Consider the following 15,601-nt stretch of genomic DNA (forward strand, 5'->3'; position numbering starts at 1 on the left):
CTAGCTGCATTGACCCTGCCCTTGATAAAACACAGTGGACCAACACTAGCAGCTGACACGGCACCCCAGACCATCACTGACTGTGGGTACTTGACACTGGACTTCTGGCATTTTGGCATTTCCTTCTCCCCAGTCTTCCTCCAGACTCTGGCACCTTGATTTCCGAATGACATGCAGAATTTGCTTTCATCCGAAAAAAGTACTTTGGATCACTGAGCAACAGTCCAGTGCTGCTTCTCTGTAGCCCAGGTCAGGCGCTTCTGCCGCTGTTTCTGGTTCAAAAGTGGCTTGACCTGCGGAATGCGGCACCTGTAGCCCATTTCCTGCACACGCCTGTGCACGGTGGCTCTGGATGTTTCTACTCCACACTCAGTCCACTGCTTCCGCAGGTCCCCCAAGGTCTGGAATCGGCCCTTCTCCACAATCTTCCTCAGGGTCCGGTCACCTCTTCTCGTTGTGCAGCGTTTTCTGCCACACTTTTTCCTTCCCACAGACTTCCCACTGAGGTGCCTTGATACAGCACTCTGGGAACAGCCTATTCGTTCAGAAATTTCTTTCTGTGTCTTACCCTCTTGCTTGAGGGTGTCAATAGTGGCCATCTGGACAGCAGTCAGGTCGGCAGTCTTACCCATGATTGGGGTTTTGAGTGATGAACCAGGCTGGGAGTTTTAAAGGCCTCAGGAATCTTTTGCAGGTGTTTAGAGTTAACTCGTTGATTCAGATGATTAGATTCATAGCTCGTTTAGAGACCCTTTTAATGATATGCTAATTTTGTGAGATAGGAATTTTGGGTTTTCATGAGCTGTATGCCAAAATCATCCGTATTAAGACAATAAAAGACTTGAAATATTTCAGTTAGTGTGCAATGAATCTAAAATATATGAATGTTAAATTTTCATCATGACATTATGGAAAATAATGAACTTTATCACAATATGCTAATATTTTAAGAAGGACCTGTATACAGATAAGCACTTTCATATCAACAGCAGAAAGGGCATGCTGTAGATTTGGACACTTTCAGCATCTTACAGCCTGCTCGCATGGTGAACTTCCAGTTGTTTTGAATGTCCTGTACCTTTAGACTGTTTTCTGTAGAGTGGATTTGGGTGACTTCAAAATCTTTTGAGATCTCTTTAAATCCCCTCTAAGAATAATAAGTTGCCACTGATCTTCTTTCTGAAAGCTTTGGATAGCTCCTTCAATCCTACCATGGTGTTCACGCTCACATTAACAGTCAGGAGCGCACCAAATGGTGTTCTAATCATGAGTACCTACCCATACTACTGGGTGTGAATAAATGTGGGCATGTCCTAATTTAGTTCAACTATGAAATTGCATTTTTATTATGTTTTACATGAGGTTTTAAGTCTTTTCTTCACTTTTCCTTGTTTGGTTATATTACTTGAATCTCTAAACATTGTTAATGAATATTAAATATCCATATATCCAAATATATTCAATAACACCCGCTAGATGACAGTACAGATGTATTGATGAAGCATGGCTTGAAGGTTGTTCACTTAGACAACATTGTATTTTGTTTTAATAAGAACTACAGTACTATAGAAGAAACATATCTGGATAATAAAGTATGAATTTCTACTGCAGGATTTCACAAAAATGCATACATTTTATTCAAACTTAAATAAGTTTTTAAGAATAGCAGGAAAAAACCCCTGCTAGTTTGGCAGTAAATGCATTCAGGTCGTATCAGTGGTAAATAGGGTGCAGTAATATGATAGTGAGGTATATCAGAGTATAAGTTTAATGTATTGTTTGTTTTTCTTTTGAAGACTGTACTTCCTGTTAAATCTTCTTCTGTTTTCCAATCCTGCTATGTAGATGTATCTTTTCAAAACAGTAATGTCTTGAGCTTAGTAGTGGGACTGCAAATAGATTAATTCTCTTCTCAGTTCACCTTAATGGCACAAGTATTTGCTCCAAAGTGTGGCTTTATTGGCAAAAATGTGTGACGTATTTAATTTTTATCCAAATAAAGACCCGCAAATTTCATTTTAGACATAACTTCTATAAATTAAGAAATACAAATCAATCAGTGTAACAAAACAAGAAATCATCACTGCATTTACAACAGGTAGGATCAATAAGTAGGGGTAAGGTTGAAGGTAACCAGCAGGCTGTAGTAACTGATGGGTAGACAGGCAACTTTTTACAGATTCCCCCAAGGAATACAACTTGGAAGAAAAAGAATGTAAAGGACCGGAGGAGTGGACTTGACTCTGAACTTATTCAAGTTGCACAAAGACTCAAAACGTGACTTGGAAAATAATGACTTGTGAACATTTCTGCAAGGAAGATCAGACTGAGTCAGTGTTGGAATTGCAAAGAATTCAACCTTGCTTGTTGGAGCCAAAGTTAGACCCTAGTCCTGATGGATTTTGCCATGGATGGCTTACAGTGAGGAAGACATTGACAATCTTCAGACCTACAAATCTATGTATTTTCTTGTTCCAAATCCCAATACATTGGAAAGATTAAGGTTTACTCTTAACATAACTGAGGAAAATAAAAATAGAAACAATTTATTGCGGTAAAGGGAGTTTTATGGCTTGGACCTTGTTTCTCACATGACTGATACATGAGCCTTAATCCCAATTTGTATTTACAATTTTGCTGTTTGACTCCTTCCAATTTATGAGCATTAAACTTAATCTACTCTCTTGCCAGTCGCTATGCAACTACCTCATGTTGATGATCGGAGGGCGCCAGTGTGTTTTGTCGCTCGACTGTCTCTGCTTGATTTGTTTTTGGTAGTGCTGCTTATTAATCTGATTATATGAAAGAATTAGTCCTTGTGGATGTATGATTGAGAAACATTGCCAAATCTCCAATCTCTTCGCTATAACTTAGCTGTATTTAATAATGATGGACAGCTGACAGCTTCTCCACTTCTCTCAGGAGTTCTGATTTACCTGTACCGGGTTCCCGTGCCACTCTCAAGTGGTAAAGGAAATGGGTGGGTGGTAAAACCGAAGTATACCCTCTCTGATGCATAGTTATTGGGCATTAAATGGACTATGTTGGAGGATTTGTGCCTTGTTGTTTCCTGAAACCAGTTGATCGTTGACTGATATCTTTGGTCGGCTTGAAGATGGGGCTCATCGAACGCATCGCCCGTGTTCCCTCCGGCTCAACCTGTGATGTGGAAATCTCTGGAACCTGAGGCCGCTGCACTATTGTCACCAACTTCATAAAGCCCATGCATCAGCTACAGCTCCTGCCCACTGTCCAAATGTTAACCAGTGGCTTGCTGGCACTTTAACTTGCTATGAATTTAAGGGAGAGGCGAAACACCGACTGTCCACTGGATCCGGCTTGTTCATATGGTCTGCCAGTGTCTAACGTGGAAATATATCAATCTGGACTTTGAGATCACATGTCTGTTTTAATTTATATTTTTAAACGAACTTCAGCTAAACCGTATCAGAATCAGAACAAAACAGTGCAGGCAAGTAGTGCAAATTAAAGAAAATAAATATTCAAAAGTTTAAAAAGTTATAAAGTTATAAAAAAGTTATAAAAAAGGGACTGTGCTGGTGGAAAAAAAATAAAATATATACATGAATATTTACAGGTTGTGCCAGTATTGCACATGAGGTAGCATATTGCACTTAGTGTTGAAGAAATTGCACAGAATGTATTTACTGTTTATGTCATTATTGATAGTAACAGTTGTTACAGTGTACATGAGGCGTTCAGGGCAACAACAGCTTTCGGAAAAAAGCTGTTTTTCAGTCTGTTTGTTTTTGTCCTTATTGCCCTGAAACGCCTCCCAGAGGGGAGCAGTTGAAAAAGATGGTGACCGGGGTGTGAGGAGTCCCTGATGATGCTGTGGGCTCTCCTGAGGCAGCGGGTGGAGTAAATCTCCTCCAGGGAGGGGAGAGGGCAGCCAGTCAGTCTCTGGGTGGTGTTGATGACCTGTTGGAGCTGCTTCCTCTATGCTGCAGTGCACCTGGAGAACTACAGCGAGATGCCGCAGCTCAGCACCGACTCCACAGAGCAGCGGTAGAAGGACAACAGCAGCTCTGGTTGCAGGTTGTTCTTCCTGAGAATCCTCAGGAAGTACAGTCTCTGCTGCGCCTTCTTCAGGATCACTGTAGAGTTAGTAGTCCACGTCAGATCCTCGCTGATGTGGGTGCCCAGGAACCTGAAGTCCAGCACCATCTCCACCCTGTCCCCGTTGGTGGTGATGGGCTGTGTGTCCTGTTTACACCTCCGAGAGTCAATGATGAGCTCCTTTGACTTGGAGGTGTTCAGAGTCAGGTTATTGTCCATGCACCATGCTGACAGTATGCTCCTTCTCGGCATTGTTGTATTTTTAATCCTTCATCTGTAAGTCAGTTCTCTGCCACCAGGTGCCCAAGTCTAGGAGGAAGCTCAGAGGAGGCAGTACCTTCTCTGTCTGTGGAATAATCTAGCCCTGCACATTAGAGAGGCTTCTTCACCACCTACTTTTAAAACTCATCTTTAAACCTATTTTTATTCTTTGGCTTTCAACCTTAGCGAGACTTAGTTTGATCTTGTTTAACTGGTTCTTTTGTGTTTAATCTTTAATTGTTCCTATGTCACATTTGCATATTTTTCTTTTAATGTCTGTTTATAGTTTCCAGTTATCTGTAGCATGTTTTTTTAAAGTGCCATATAAAGTTGGTATGGTTTTGCTTTCTTGGACTGCAAAGATTTGCAACCTAGATTCCTTTGATTGTCTCTTGTGTTTCCAGTTTTTCACTGGTACACATTGTGTTTCAATTCTGCTTGTAATTTTCTGCTTTCTGTCTAATTGTGTTGGCTCTACCGCAATGCCATTTGCATTTCCCAGTTGCGCAGACGGGAAAGGGCAACCAGCCCCCTGTCTGAGAAATAAGGGATTAAGCAAAGAAAGACAGAGTGGGGGTTCAGAAAAACAGATGAGCTAAAACAATAGACCTTCAATAATTTGGCTGTTGTTGTGACCTGTGATTATGTGTATACGTGTGTGTGTTTGAGCTAGACATTTGAGAATCAAAGCTGGCTTCATGAATATGAAAGGAGAAACCGGAAATGCAGAGATGATGTGCTTATAATCAGAGGCGCAACGTTTGTTTGGGTTTTAGAATGTAAAAATATATTAAAAGCTTGCTGAAATTGGCCAAAGTGGAAAAATTAAAAGACCACACTTAAAATTCCCAGTAGAAAACTGCATCTGTTTTACTAATTGCCACTTTGAACACATGATGTACATGTCAGTGTTACCCAGCCCATGAGGGATTATGTCTCTCTGCACCCAGGGACTGTGCGTTGTGTTAATGTTGTTACTGTTGTCAGGTTGCAATGTGAGAAATCAGGCAGACACATGGGTGGTCGAGTTCATGTCTGAGACAGCGTTGTTTATTAAGCATTGTTGTTGGCTGCTCCACCTCACAAACCATAAACATAAACTGACTTAGTTTCATGAAAAATAATAATGTAAAGTATTCAAAATGAAGCACTGTGTCTATACAGCTATTAAACCCATCGAAACACAGAGCAAAAGAGAGACACAAACCAACATGTGCCAAAAGAGCTAGCAAACATACAACTTAAAGTCATATTCACTGTCAGAAAACTCTAATAAAACTGAGTTACAAACCCCTTCAACTTTCTCAAATGGTAAATACACATCTAACTAAACACACCATTTAAACAAAACAGCTATTCACTTGTTTATGGTGAAGATATTTGACTATGATGTGGAGAACGATTTAAAGGGCTTACCTTACAAGCCATAAACGTAGACTGTGCCAAAATGGCGGCTGCGCCCGAGCATTGACGGCACAACAGTGCCACCCTCTGACCTATTTCAGCCAATGCCTTACATCAGCATAGCTTTACCCGTTTTTGTTCTTTGCTAATCCCACTTCAGCACATAATGACGTATGACATTATGACTAGCATAGTCATTGTGTTTAGTCAGCAGGTATGCAGTCCCACAAACAGGAGACATCTTTCAACTGAAACAGGTCATGGCTGGGGCTGCATGAGGTCACTGAGATACCCTTGTGATTTTTAGCCTAAAGCTATTGTTGGAAAATATTCATGCTATGCTTATAGGATCTGTATTGCTATGCTCAAGCATGTTTAATAATGTGTGAAATAAAATGTATTGTGTAACTTAGAGGCCTGCTAACAAGCTTCTCTGTGTATGTGTCTGTAAGATTTCTGCCTTACAACAAGAAGATATTTGTGTATGTGTCTGTAAGATTTCTGCCTTACAATAGAAGATATTTCTGTATGTGTCTCTGCAAGATTTCTGTATATGTCTGTAGATAAAGGTCAAAAGTGGAAAAACAGGAAGTGCTGAAAAGTCAGCTGAATGTCAGAGTGCCAGACAGCTCCGGATATGAAATCAGACAGTCAACTGAAACTCGATTAAAATGTATGTTTTTAATGTACACGCCTTGCTTTTGAATGAAAACTGCTGTTCTGGGTAGAAGTATTCAGAAGTTTCAGAAGTATTCGGATGAGCTTCTCCCTGTACAGGCATCTAAAAGCTGCACAGTCTCCGTGTTCTCTTTTATTACTTTGTTTTTATTAGAGACAGTATAGGATGTCTTAGCTTTAACAAAACAAACGAGCACGCAGGAGTTTCTGGGAATAACTCCGACATTTTTGGTGACCCCGACGTGATTTGGGAAAAGCGAGGATTTTCGGCTAAATCAGAACTTCACCAAAAGACTCTGACACCGGGGTACCCCCGCACTTCTTACAAGGTAAGCAGAAACCTGTTTTAGCAAACTCTGCACTTTTGGCATTGTCGATAGGCCTAAATTCTTGGTGTCAGATGTTTGAGTAAGTGAAATGTTCTGCTAAATTTAAAATGTGTAGACCAGTGTGTTAAGATAATATAAAAGAGGTCAAGTAAAGTAAAGTGAGAAGTGTGTTTCCTGAGTTTGAGGGTTAGAGTCCCTCTGAATAAGGGTTAGAGGCCCGTGTGTTTCCTGAGTTTGGCAACTCCACATGTTTTCTGATGAGAATTCATGATTTTGCTGGGTTGAAGTCCCGGAGGGTGGGGACCTCCGAAGTATAAACAGTTTTCTTAAGGTTTGAGTCCTTTAAAAATAGGGTTAGAGTCCTTCTGGAAGGTTGTTCATTGTATTCTGGAGTCAGAAAGCTAAGACCGGGCAAAAACACAAAGGTTTGAATGCTGTGTTTTATTTGAGTTCTGTCTCAATAAAACCAGATTACAGATGTGGTAAACCTTAAAACACATAGTCAAAAGTCCTGTGACGCTATGAGCAGGCTGGATGAGCCTGTGAGATCAGTAACAGTTAGAGTGTGAATGTGAGTTATATATATAATAGTGAGAATAGAAAAGATTAAGAGAAACTATGAGCTGAATAGGATAATTCAGCTAGAATAAACAGAAACGAGAGCGTATTTAGTACACTCCAATAATAGATCAAAAGTGCATAAACACAAACACATAAAATCGATGAGCTGTCCTCGGAAGGATAATCTGTGAGACAAACTTGTTAGGGGACTGTGTGTGAAAATACGGTGTGAGTGGGGAGAGGCGCAGCGGTTCGCCAGACTCTCATTGCAGGTGAATGATTGCAGCATTCCTGTATGGAAACCTAACTGGTGTCAACAATGACAGGGTGCTGATAAGCTGCTTGGTTTGGGGGAAAATTGAGGTGTCTTGAGACGTGTGTATGTCACTCTCAAAATAGTCCTGATACCAGGGACATAGCGTGCCATATTTTCTGGACAGCCTCAGTTGACCAGCGCATGAATAAAGTGAAAGGAAGGGTGTGAATGTTCACGTGACAAGCAAGTATTAAGGTGTAAAGACTTTGTGGGGTGTTTATAGTCTGGTGAGGCAGTTTTACGGTCCAGTAAGATGGACGGGGAGTCTGACCGGGAGACAGAGGACTCAGGATGGGGTGCGGAGGCACCAGTGTGGAAAACATTTAAGGAACAGGTGTATGTGGTGAGGCAGTTGGTGCAGCAGACACAGGAAGAAAAACAGGCTGAAAAGTTGATTAAGAAAATGAATCAGAAAATACAGGAAGAGGTACACAGAGATGGAACGGATGAAAAGAGCAGAAAGAACGTTGGCAGATGGTTTTGGCTGAATATGAAGAAGGCTAAGAAAGACAAAGAGTTGGCAGAGGAAAAATGCAAAGATAGTGGATGGTTTAAAGGCAAGTGGAAGGGTGTAAAAGATAAGGCAGCAAAAGATGAGACATTTTGGTCTCAGATGGTTTTAATATGGCAGGGCGGTAAATATGCAATGTTTGATAAACCTGACACCACACATACAAAACCACACACTGACAGGAATAAGGAAGTAGCTGACAAACCACCACCCTATGCACCTCCCTCTAGCTCTGCCCAGTTTCCTCCCCCTCCTACATCTCCTCGCAAAGGGCTGTACCCTGTACTTGACGTCAAAAAAGGGCATGTAACTGTTCGTGGGTTGTCCAGCCCACAGGCTGCTCTCACCTACTGTACCGCCCCCACAGCTCCACAAGACGAACAAAAGGACTTAATTTCTTTCTCATCTGAATCACAAGACTCTCTGTCTGTACCTGATCCAGCTTGTTCTGAAGCACTTTGTGTTGGCTCTTATACTCAAGTAAGCCCAGATGGGTTTAAGTTTAGAAAAATGTGAGAAATCTTGGATGGTGCAACAATTCCCATCCCACCATCTCAACACCATTCCCCAACCTGCACAGATTATTCACCCCAAAGCATGACCATGGCAACACCTGCCCCATCTAAGCAAGTAGGCTCAGTGACTGTTGCTGTGTATGGTGACTGGCGGCCTGATGCCACACTTCCTCATAGATTATTTCCACCACGGACATCTACTCCTTGGGCTTCACCCACTCCTAGTGTAGAATGTGAGGCCCAGGAAAATGATGAAGCCGTCTCAACCCTGCATGAACCACCAGAAGACACACCTGAGCGCAGTGCCCCCCAACCAGAAACTCAAATCATGCAACCACGCATCCTCCGTCAGGTGGCATCAAGAAGGGAGCCTGGGTTCTATAAAAAGCAGATGCCCCTCCTTTATCAACCTGGGTCCGGGTGTCAGCGCAAATATAAACCTTTTTCCTTGGGGGATCTTACCACCCTCTGCGACAAGCTCCCACCCGTAACGGAGGGGGCTTCTATTTGGTTGCAAACATTAGATTCTCTTACTGCAGGCACCACTTTAGCTCTAGGGGACTACCGTGCAATTACAGCACGTTGTATGAAACCACACAGCTGTAGAGAGGTTGAGGCGAATGCTCACTCCCTTCTCTTCCCAGACACAGATCATTTCTCTCTCCATGCCCAAGACATAGGGGACGCGCTGAGGGAGCTATACCCTGTAACCAGGGGGCGTACTATCCCTAAATTTGAATGGAATCCAAACACCAATCCAAGAGAATATTTGGATCAATGCAAATCCATGTGGCAAACACAAACAGGAACCAATCCAGCCAATGAGGGTTCACAGAGGGATTGGTTCAGAGATGCTGTGCTGAGAGGCTTACCCACTCAGGTTAAAACCAACATGGAAGACAATCCTGATTTACCAGGGGCTGATACTGGAACATGGGATCGCCATTTAATTCACCATTTATCTAAAATAAGAGAGGAACATAAGAAGGATGAGGAAAAACTTAAAGCGTTGCAGACTCAGTTACTAAAAATGCAGTTAGCTGAAGCAAAAAAAAAAAAAGCAGGGGAAAAGAAAAAAGAGAATAAAACCACTAAAATGATGTATGAAGGTGCTGTGTCCCAACCACCACAAGCTCCTCCATTTCCTGGCCACCAGGACGCGTTTGCACAGGGGCCTATGACCTCTGGTCCTCATCAGGCACATGCTGGTCGTTTCAGGGGACGAGGTGGGCCCAGGGGAAGGGGATTCCCCTGGGCCCACCACGGAGGTGGGGGAATGCTGATGTGTGCCACTACTGTGAAGAGCCAGGCCACTGGTCTCGTGAATGTCCATACAAGAACCCTCAAGGAGAGAATGGATGGCATGGTCTACTTGCAAGACCAGCAGGTCGCCCCGCAGAGGGAGAGGTGGTCCACCACGTGGAGGCCAACAGCAGCAGCCTTCACTCCAATTGCCACCCTGGGATGAGCCCAGTCTCTGGCCAGACCACCACTGAGGGTCCCCACAGAACCCCCCGGACAGAGGGACTGAGGACCCCTTACTGTCCGTGACGGTGTATGGACAAAGTCTTCCTTTTCTAGTGGACACTGGGGCTACATGCTCAACCATCAAACAAGCCCCTCCCAACAGTCTCTCCACAAGGACTACCACTGTCATGGGGTTTTCTGGGGATAAACAGGTCCTATCTCACACCAAGCCCCTAAGAACTGAAATAGGAGGGCAAACTTTGAACCACAGTTACTTAGTGTCCACAGACACACCAGTAAATTTACTGGGCAGAGACATGTTGATCAAAATGGGCGCAACTATTCTGTGTGGTTCTGATGGACTACAGGTGCACCTTCCTAATGGCACCCAACTTTCATGTGGCAGCAACACACACTTTTCACATGGACAGTATTTAATCCAGCCCTTGTCTGATCCTATGGCTGACATGTACTGGGTCTTGCCACACCCAGAAACCACAGCATGCAGAGGTGTTCTCTCTTCCTTCCTTTGGTGGAAATCCTGGATCTCCACCCTGGCACCCTACATTTCTCCCCCTGACCCCCCGCATGTCACCCTGTTTTATGACAGAAATAACTGTGAATGTTTCCAGGAAAGCTTTGCTGATGAGCTGGAAGGTGAGACATGGGACATTGTCACCACTGATATTTATGTAGCTCCAGAAGGCGTAGTCGCCTCTGTCAGGTTGACAAAAAAAACAGGATGTTTGGTTTAAAATGTGGTCTGATGGCGTTCCGCACGTTTCTTTAGCCCTACATCCAGGACATGAAGCACATGAGTTAGGGGGTGTGTTAAAACGCTCCCTCTCCCTACAGGATTGGCATCTCTCTTCCACTCCTAACCTCTCCTATTCACCTTCAGGGAACACTTGCATTCTTAATCATTCCACAGATGTAGGCACCCTGGAACATGTACAGTTAGACAGACATCATGGTAGAGAAAAAACAGATCACCCACTGGCAGCTGCAGTTGTACAAAGCATGCCCTCAACACTTTGGGCAGAAGGTCCCACAGACGTGGGCCTCATACACTGTACTCCCATTACTTTTCAGCTTACTTCTGATTAACCAATTTGGAGGTCCCAATACCCTCATAAACCCGCTGCTGAACTGGGCATTAAGGACACAATTGAGGGTCTGTGGAATGCCGGTGTATTAGAGTCGACTGACTCCTCCCCGTGGAATACACCTATTTTACCAGTTGAGAAAAAAGGAACAGGGAAATGGAGAATGGAGGATGGCACACGATTTGAGGGCTGTTAATGCAGCACTGTCCACACCTACTGTCCCTGTTCCAAATCCTTATGTTGCTCTCACTAATCTTACTCCTGAACATGCATGGTTTACATGCATTGACCTGGCCAATGCTTTCTTTTGCCTGCCTTTAGCTGAAGAATGCAGGGATATTTTTGCTTTCACCTATGGATCACATAGGTACCGATACACTTGTTTGCCACAGGGTTTTGCTCTCTTCCCAGGAATCTTTAACCAAGTTCTTAAGGAGTCCTTACAGGACTGCCCACTTCCACCGCATACTACACTCATCCAGTATGTTGATGACATTCTTTTGGCCACACCTACTGTAACTGAATGTTTGGAGGCAACTGCTGTTGTTCTTTCACATTTAGCCAAGACAGGCTATAAAGTCAGTAAGGCTAAACTTCAAATCTGCAGAAGACAGGTGGACTTCCTGGGCCGTGTGGTCTCCCAGCTGGGAACTGGTATGTCACCTGCACACCAATCTTCAGTACTTTCTCATCCCAAACCACTCTTTGTGAAAGACATGTTGTCATTTCTGGGCCTTACAGGTTACAGCAGATCATTAGTCCCCAGCTACACTGATCTCACAGCTCCCCTTAGAGACCTTGGGAAAAAACAGGGCATGAGGAATCTCACTGCCCCCTTGGAATGGACCACAGAAGCTGAATAAGCTTTTATCACTCTCAAAACAAGCTTATCCCAAGCTGCACACTTGGCACACCCTGGCTACATGCTGCCATTTTATTTGGATGTTCCTGTAAGAGCACACACAGCCAATGGCGTGCTGTTTCAGAAAAAAGGGGGAATAAGAATAGTGCTTATGTACATAAGTGTTATACTTGACAACATGGAATAAAGGCATCATGAATGCACCAGACATGCAGCAGGGATGGCTAAAATAATCCAGAAAACAGCCCATGTAGTTATGGGACACTCCCTTCATATTCTCACATCACATGGAGCGGTGGCTTTTGTGAACTCAAAGACATTCACACTATCACCACTGAGACAACAGAGACTGAGCAGGGTGCTGAAAGCTCCTAACATCACATACACACATGAAGGCATAAACATGGCAGACAGAATGACATCAGGAGAGCCACATGTCTGTGCAGAAAAAGTGGAGTTTAATGAAAAAATCAGACCAGACCTACAAAGCACATCTGACAGATGCTAGAAATCTGTATACAGATGGTTGCTGTTTCAGACATGAGACAGAAGGACTTAAAGCAGCTTATGCAGTAGTGGAGGACTCAGGGACAGACTTTGTGACAGTGAAAGCGGAAAGACTGACAGACACACAATCAGCACAGAAAGCAGAAGTTTTGGCAGTGATAGCGGCCCTAGAATTAGGAGGACAGAAAGTAAACATTTACACAGGCTCAGCATATGCCACAAGTGCAGTGCATGTTGAACTAAAGCAATTGCTGAGAACAGGGTTTAGAACAGCAGGACAGAAACCCATCAAGCATGAACAGGAAATGAGAAGGTTGGCTGAAGCATTGTTACTACCACAGGAGGTGGCGGTTACTAAATGCAAAGGACACGACAGTAGTAACACCAGAAAAGCACAGGGGAACCAGACGGCCGACCAGGCGGCAAAACAGTGCGTTGGTTACCAATCCAGAAACATATTGTTGTGTTCAGAGGTAGGGTGGACACCGGAACCCACTCTGGAGGAAGTAGTGAAACTACAAAAGGGGGCCTCACCAGAAGAAAGGTCAGTTTGGAAGGCGAGAGGAGGCAGTGAGGACCAAAATGGATTTTGGAGAAATCCAGACGGACGTCCAATCCTGCCACCAGGGCTCACTACAGCAGCCCTGGAAGAAGCCCATGGCATGGGGCATGTAGGGACCACACAAATGATAAAAAATCTCGAACACTGGTGGCATCCTTATTTAAAACCAATGGCAGTGCATTGGATAAACTCATCTGAAATTTGCAGACAGTTCAATGCTAAACCTACCCTGAAGCCAGCGCCAGGGAAATTCCCAGTGGATCCTATTGCAGGGAAAGAAATCATCATTGACTATACAGATATGACTGAGAGAGTGAATGGGTTCAGATATCTGCTAGTGTGTGTGGATGCTTTCACAGGTTGGCCAGAAGCCTGGGCTACAAAGAAAGAAGACAGCAAGTCTGTGGTAAAGTGTTGGATAAATCATTACATTCCCAGACATGGTTTTCCAGCTAAAATAAGATCAGATAATGGCACTCACTTTAAAAAGGAGGAACTCAGAGAGGTGGAAAAGTTTTTGGGGCTCAAACATTCCTTTGGGACGGTGTATCATCCACAGTCCCAGGGAAAGGTGGAAAGAATGAACCAAACACTCAAAACCAAATTGGCTAAAATCTGTGCACAGACCAAAATGAATTGGGTCATGCCTTGATGTCTGTAAGAAGCTCTGTGAATCAGAGGCATGGTCTGACTCCACACGAACTGCAGACCGGGAGATCGTTTCCAGGTCCCCAAACCAGGCTACCTTTTCTAAATGAATGTGAACAGTCTATGTCTCATCGTGATTATTACAGATCTCTCCACAGTTTGGTTGCAGCCTTCTCAAAACAGGTTCCAGAGAAACCAACCGAGGGACCCCAGCCAACCACGTCCGACGCTGAGTGGGTCCTGCTGAAGGTAATCAAAAGGAAGTGGTCAGAACCCAGGTGGACCGGTCCATTCCAGGTCACAGAAAGAACCTCACATGCGGTGAGACTCAAGGGTAAAGGCGACACCTGGTACCACTGGAGTCACTGTACAGCGACAGACACTCCGCAGAGGTCCCTCGCTGAGGTCCAGGAAAACCTGAGAAAGAACACGACAACAGAAGAGCAACCTTCTCACCCTACAGAAAGGGCAGAATAATCCCCTAGGGGTGAAGAGAAGTCATCATACCCATAGGTTAGTCTACACCTTGGGTTCAACAATCTGCAAAAGTATTCATACCCACATAGGGGCAGAATAATCCCCTGGTATGAATCCCAGGCTCCAGGTCAGTCTACACCTGTGAGTTGAAGACCATGACAGCATACAGCAGAAGAGGCGGAAGTGATTGAGCTTCCCTTTCACAGGGTGGTTGTAGCTGCTCTCCCACCCAGAACAGAACTGAACTAAAAAAAAAAAAAACCTTCTATTTTTCTATTTACAGGGTTTGTTCGCTCATTGTATATTCCAGGACTTGTATGAAGTACTTTGATGAAAGTATGAGCCAAAAGGCAAAAACCCTACCCCATATGGGTTGGATTTTGGTAGGTTCATGCATTATTTCCTTTTTTATTGTTACATTGATTTTTGGATTGTTTTGTGAACTTCCATTCCAGACATGCTCTGACAGCTGACAAACTGAGCAAATGTTCAAGCGCGCAACCAATAAGGGAAAAGCGGACTGGTGTATGGATAAAATCGAGGGGGTAGAGCTCAATTATGTTTGTGGGGCCATCCCCACCTTTTCTTTTGACCTCTGTCTGGTAGTGAATTGTGGGAATGGCAGAACCGGGTGGGAAGGTTATGCCATTTATTTATGTATGGATAAAAGATGGTCTAACTACTGTAAACAATGGAGGTACTCCTTGCCCAGTCCCCTACCATGTGGCTCTTGGAGCGGGGTGACTAGTTGGACGGGCTCTGGATGGACTCCTGATAAAAAGGCAGTACCCGGTAATTTGACAAATATCAGCATCCAGCGCAGCACGCTAGGTGGAGCCATTACCAACGGACATAATCCCCTTATGCTCTCCATGCACGTTGTTGGGAGTATGATTATTGATTGAATAATCTTGATCAATAATTATAATTACAAATCATAATCTGACAAAATCAATTTCTTAACCATAAATCCTCATTTACGAATTGAGACCAGAGAGGTTTCTGGTGTTGTAATTGTGGCTCAACGCCTCTGACAATTACAACCGTTAAATACTCCGTAATAATTAATAACTATTGCCGGAGATGTCACTGTTTAATCGACCGTTTCTGCCGAAACGTGTGGAACTTGAACCTTATTTTGACTGACACATCACTTTTTGCACACAATGAAACACCAAACGCTCTCTCTTTATCTATGTGAATATTTATTAATTGTCACCTACTCAACATGCAAAATTCTACACACACAGGGGTAAACACATCTAAATAAGCAAAATCAACAAACGGTAGTGGGTATGTATGGAGTCAACCAGCAGT

The sequence above is a fragment of the Girardinichthys multiradiatus genome, chromosome 14 (genome assembly GCF_021462225.1).
Source record: "Girardinichthys multiradiatus isolate DD_20200921_A chromosome 14, DD_fGirMul_XY1, whole genome shotgun sequence".
Classification (NCBI taxonomy): Eukaryota; Metazoa; Chordata; class Actinopteri; order Cyprinodontiformes; family Goodeidae; genus Girardinichthys; species Girardinichthys multiradiatus.